Below are 6630 nucleotides of genomic sequence, written 5' to 3' on the forward strand. Positions count from 1 at the left end.
TAGGTACTCTTGTACTCTGATGGCCTGGTGACAGGTACTCGGGTACTCTGATGGCCTGGTGACAGGTACTCTGATGGCTTGGTGACTGGTATTTGGGTACTCTGAAGGGCGGTGACAGGTACTTGGGTACTAAGATGAACTGTGACAGGTACTTGGGTACTCAGATGGGCTAGGACATGTACTCGGGTACTGAGATGGGCTGGGACAGGTACTCTGATGGGCTGGGACAGGTACTCGGGTACTCTGATGGGCTGGGACAGGTACTCAGATAGGCTGTGACAGGTACTCAAATACTCTGATGGACTGTGATTGACAGGTACTACGAGGGGTGGTGACAGGTCCTCTTTATTGGGGTGGCAATCAGTATGATTGGTGTACACTGTAGGCGGTAACGAGATGTTACTGCAATCTCCTCCTCGCACACGATCAGTGTGTGAGGAGGAGAACCCGGTAACATCTCGTTACCGCGGTTTGTTTAATTTTAGTGATCGGCTGTGAAAGGATCACAGCCGATCACGTGGGTAAACAGCCGGCCAATGGCGGTTTACCAGCGTCAGTGATGAGCAGTGTTCCCGGGGAACACGCCGCCACACGACGTGCACGCGCCGTGCAAAGTTGGGGTGTGACCATCTGTGATCAGCCGTGACTTCATCACGGCCGATCACGTGCTAAACAGCCATAACCAATGGCTGTTCACCCCCTCCGGTGGCGAGCGGTGTCTCCGTGACACACCGCCACCGAAGAAACAGGGGTGCGTGTGCATGATCGCGCGCATTCCCTGTTTAAACGGGAGGCCGTCATATGACGGCCTCCCGCCACAATAGGTGCGCCGCCTGGCTGTCATTTGACAGCCGGCGGTCAGCATTTAGTTAACAGGGGCTTTTAATCACAATTTTTGATGCAATGCTTTGTAGCAGGGCTGATTCCTGCACCACAACTAGAGTATATGGGAGAGGTTGCAGTGTCGTGGCACCAGCGCCTAAGGCCCAATATTTCAGCCCCTGTTTAACAGGGGCGTTTAATTACAATTTTTGATGCAATGCTTTGTAGCAGGGCTCATTCCTGCACCACAACTAGAGTATATGGGAGAGGTTGCAGTGTCGTGGCACCAGCGCCTAAGGCCCAATATTTCAGCCCCTGTTTAACAGGGGCATTTAATTACAATTTTTGATGCAATGCTTTGTAGCAGGGCTCATTCCTGCACCACAACTAGAGTATATGGGAGAGGTTGCAGTGGCGTGGCACCAGCGCCTAAGGCCCAATTTTTCAGCCCTTGTTTAACAGGGGCATGTAATTACAATTAGTGTATAAATTTGCGCAACACTAAAACCACTTAATCGATGTAATTACAATTCTTGATATAATATTTCACAGCAGGGCCCGTTCCTGTGCCCACCCAGAGTAACTGTGAGGACTTATAGTGTTGTGGCACCAGCACCACCAAAGGCCCAATTTTTCTACCACTGTTCAACAATGGCATGTAATTACAATTCTTGATATAATCATTCGCAGCAGGGCGCTCCAGCGCCCACCAAGAGTCACTTTGAGGGCTTACAATGTTGTGGCAACACCAACACCTTGTTCCGCCATTTCTGCAAAGCATATAGGGCAGGCCCCTACTTTCAAACATCCAACTTACAAACGTCTCCTACTTGCAAACGGAAGGAGACAAAAGGAAGCGAGATGAAAAGACGGACGGAAAAACTAATTATACAGAGGTGATAACCCTTCCCTATGTTTTCCAAAAAGCTTAAAAATTGATATTTTGACTGGAGCTACACTTTAAAAATGTACCAGTTGAAAATTACAAACAGATTCTACTTAACACAACAAACCTACACAGTCCCTGTCTTGTTTGCACCGCCTGTATACTGCTGTTCTGAGTAGACACATATTTCCTTTTTTTAATATGGGTACGGGGTTCCCCTTAATATCCGTACAAGACCCAAAGGGGCTGGTAATGGGCAGGGGGGCTACCCATGCCATTTTTCTCAATGATTTTCATCCATATTGCCAGAACCAGATATAACAATAAAACCGCAAGCAGTTTTAAATGACGTTATTTCCGTTAAATGCCATTTTGTGCAGGGACTTTAATCGTCATTAAAATCAGTGCTCCCACCAAAACGGCCAGGTCCCCAAACCCTTTTTAGGACAGTAGCTTGCATATTAGCCATTAAAATTGGCACTTTTAATTTCGAACGTTCGAGTCCCATAGACTTCAATGGGGTTCTAAAGTTTGTATGAATTTTGGGTCCGTTCCAAAGTTCTGCTGCGAACCGAACCGGGGGGGGTGTTCAGCTCATCCCTACCGACCGTGTGTACAAGGGCTTACAGGGTTCAGTTGAGCCCAAGGTCTAGCTCCCAGCAGGTTGCTTGGGTCCAACCACCATTCTAGAGATACTTTCACCTGGTGAGTAAGGACCACCTTGTAACCTAGAAAAGGTTTTGACCTGAGCTGGTTCCAGTGTTAACCTTACTTGCTATATATCTTTAAAAAAAAAAAAAAAAATCTTCATCAGTTTAGGGCAATATGTAGCCTTCTACACATTTTTATTTGGGGGGGGAAGAGAGAGAGAATCACAAGAAGCATATATTAGATTGCACAAAAGTTATAGTGTCTACAAAATAGGGGTCATTAATAGTAATGTAGTTTATCAGCAATTTTTAGCAGGATTGCAGCAGACAGATCAGACACTTTTTTTTTGGGACCATTTGACATTTATATAGCGATCAGGATTACTGTATGTCACAGGCAGGGAAGGTGTTAACACTAGGGGGCAATCAAGGGGTTAAGTGTTCCCTAGGGAGATATTTTTATCTGTGTAGGGGGGAGTGGACTGACAGGGAGTAGAGATCACTGTTCCCAATTACAAGGAACAGCAGATCTCCACTTTTCCCTGAGATAACAGGGATCTGTCTGTTTATATTGACAGATCCCCGCTGAGGGGGCAATCGCGGCTGCCCCCTATTGCTCTTAAAGCAGCCAACGTAGTTTTGCCAACCTGTCACTGGTCGGAAAGCAGTCCTCCGTTTTGTCAGAGGCCTTCAGGGATCAGATTGGGGGGTTTCTGCAAATGAGATAAGGCAGGAAAAAAAAAAAAAAAAAATTTGGATTTTTTGTAATCACCGTAAAATCAGTTTCCCTGTAGTTCACCAACTGACACAGCTTCCTTCTTATACCATCAGGTTGTTACGCCACCTTCAGGCGAGGACTAGGCAGAATATGCTATAAACAAAACTAGAACTTTCTAGTTCCGCCCAAGGGGCGGTGCCTTAGGTAACAACCCCCCTGCCTGCTCCTGCAGCCTCAATACCTCAACAAGCAGTATAACTTAAAAAATAGGAGGGGAGGGTGCTATCAGTCGGAGAACTACGGAGAAAAGGATTGTACGGTGAGTACAAAAAAAAAAAAATCCTATTTTCTCTTATGTTCACCGACTGACAGCTCCTTTCTTATAGCATCAGGACGTGCCCAAGCAGTGCCAAAATGAGGGGTGGGAAAGCATAAAACGTCACCCACAATGGCATGCGGTAAACAGTATAAAACTTCACCCACAAAAAATGTGGAAACAGCATAGAACTTTAGCCACAAAAAAAATAAAAATAAAGGCCAGAGTTCTCCTCATCTGGGATTCACTACCTCCAGACTGCCTCAACAACCTGCGGTAACAAATGCAACAGTGCATTTAGTAAAAGGAACAGTTTTTTTGCCCAAAAAATGATTTTGCAATTGCAAATTACACAGCCGCCTACAAAACTTGTGGCCAAAACAGGCATCAGCCGATGCACTGACATCTACCTTGTAGAATTTTGTAAAGGTGTGAACAGACGACCAAGTCGCCGCTTTACACACTTGAGCGACAGACGCTTGTTGCTGGAAGGCCCAAGACGTGCCAATTGCCCTGGTGGTGGGCAGTGACCGGAAAGGGGGGCACCTGCCCCTTCAAGGCATAGGCCCTGTACTACAACCTGTCTGATCCACCTTAAAATGGTGGCCGACGAGACTGCCATGCCTTTCTGCAGACCAGACACCATCACAAACAAGGAGTCTGACTTCCAAAAGGGAGCCGTGGCAGACAAATACACCCTCAGGGCCCAGACCACAGCCCTCCATTCCCTGGACACCTTCTTAGGATGTGTCGGTTTAGGAGACAGAGATGGCAACACAATGTCTTCATTGATGTGGAAAACCACCTTCGGCAGAAAAGAAGGTTGCGGACACAGCACATTATCCTTGTGGATAACCAGATAAGGCCACCAGTTCTGAAACCCTCCTGGCCGATGTAATGGCCACTAGAACGACCACTTTCTGAGAAAGAGTCAGAATGATCTCTCTGATATTTTCAAATGGCGTTTTTTTTTTTAAACGCGATACCCCGTGGGATCTGACACTGGTGTTAACAGTGGGCACACCAGAGGAACTACATGTCATACCCCTTGAACAAAAGTGCTCACTAGAGAGTTAGACGCCGGAAAAAAAAATAAAAAAGCCAAAATGTGTCCTTTAAATGGTGCTTAAAGCCAATTTCTGGTCTACTTGCTGTAGAAACAGCAGGATCCTGGATATAGAAAAGGAGCGGACGCCATCCTTTCTCCTCACACATGGAGATGTAGGCCTTCCAAGTACGATGATATATCTTTTGAGATTTCCGTACACTCAGCATAGTTGGAATAACAGTCTGAAAGACCCCAGCTTCTCAACACCTGGCTCTCAATAGCCATGCCGTTAAAACCAGCGATGGTAAAGTAGGATGGAGAATCGGACCTTGAGACAGCAGGTCTTCGCGTAACTGCAGTCGCATGGGGCATCCACCACCAGGCAGCTAGGTCTGCCTACCAGGGATGCTGGGGCTAATCAGTATAACTGGAAAACCCTCGGCCCCCACTCTGCAGAGCAGACGTGGTAACAGTTTTAGCGGAAGAAAGGCATAGATTAGCTGGTACTGATCCCACAGAGCCACCAGCGCATCTGCCCAAGGATCTCTCGTCCTGGACACGAATCTCGGCACCTTCCGATTGAGACTGGAGGCCAGAAGATCCACGTCTGGTGTGCCCCCATCGCAGGCACAGCAGCCTGAACACCTCCAGATGCAGCACCCATTCTCCTGGGTCCAGCATTTGGCAATTTAGATAGCGCACCTGCCAGGTCTCCACTCTCAGAATGTAAGTGGCCGATAGGGCCGGTACACGTCACTCTGCCCACTGACAGATGTGAGCAACCTCCCGTGCGGAGGCCAAGCTTCTTGTTCCTCTTTGGTGATGGACATATGCCACAGCCGTGGCACTGTGACTGGATCCTGATCGGACGCCCTCAAAGTCTTATCGACCATGTGGAGAGGCATAGCCTCATCGCTCGCAGCTTGAGCACATTGATCGGCAATTTGGATTCCTCCTCCGACCAGAGGCCCTGGGTCGACTTAACTCCCATTACTCCACCCCAGGGGAAACCTGTTGCTCGCCCAATTTGCAGTGCAAAAGTTTTGCCCACTCAGTAAGTATTTGTGACAAATGCGGACGCCAGTACTGGTTGCATTGCTGACCCCACCACCGTAAACAAGGAATGAGCCACTGCCTCAGCCTTCCTGTCCATGTGGTCCTTAATCAGGAGTCCCCTCTACCGGGATCATGGTTGCATTGTTTAACCTAGATACTGGGGGGGGTCCATGACCAGAGACGCCAACCATTTTTTGAGAAGGCTCTCCTCAAAAGGGGTAACGCACCGCCACGTATTTGGGGACGGAAAAGGTCCGTTAAGTTCATATACAAGAATGGGGTTGAACGCATCAAAATAAGTCAGATACGGCAACACCTTTAGCTTACGGGACCCAAAAGGGACCACTACATCAGCAGAGGGATCTGCTGGCACATGAATTTTCAGGGTATCATGCACAGACCCGGACGGGGATTTGTCCTCACGGTTCTGGTCAGCATCTAAACCATAACAGGGGTCACCAGCCTCAGCGGGGCCCCGGAGGATATGGGGGGCTGTTTTTTTACTACCTTTGTGCCCACGCACCGCCTCCATCTTGGCAACGAACATATTAGAGGACCACCGACAAAAGTGTCTAGAGGCACTGCACTAGAGGTCTGCAGGCGAACAGGTTGCAATTGCATGGATTTCAGGGGAAGAAACCAGAGTTTCTGAAGCCATGCTGACCCTACCCTGTCTGCCACCTGTTGGGGACTTAGGACAGTGATGGTCCCACCCTCCTAACTGCTGCTGCCTGAGGGGCCCCCACTGAAGGACTCGCCACCCTGACAGAGTTCTGCCCTGTCCAGCCAAGTGTACCTGTGTCAGCTCCCAGATGCTTATGAGAGAAACCACACTGCTAAGATCCTCTGTACAGCGCTGAACATGAAAACGTGTTTAGGCTTCACCAAAATGGCAGCCGAGCATCCAGCATAAAAAAAAGGACATAATCCCAAAGAAAATGGCTGCTGGACTACAGTAAAAAGGAAATAGAGCATGCTGCTCCCTGGTCACACCAAAAATGGCCAAACACTGTATGCCATGAGGGATAGTGAAAAACAGGCAGAGGAAATTGTGGTAAACAGTGCTCAGCAGACACAGCCGCCAGGGAGACCTACAGACATCCAGGGCACAGCCCACAGGTGTGAGGCCCTATG

Source organism: Lithobates pipiens, unplaced genomic scaffold (genome assembly GCF_037356315.1).
Source record: "Lithobates pipiens isolate NorthernLeopardFrog02 unplaced genomic scaffold, aLitPip1_a1.2 Scaffold_30, whole genome shotgun sequence".
NCBI classification, from domain to species: Eukaryota; Metazoa; Chordata; class Amphibia; order Anura; family Ranidae; genus Lithobates; species Lithobates pipiens.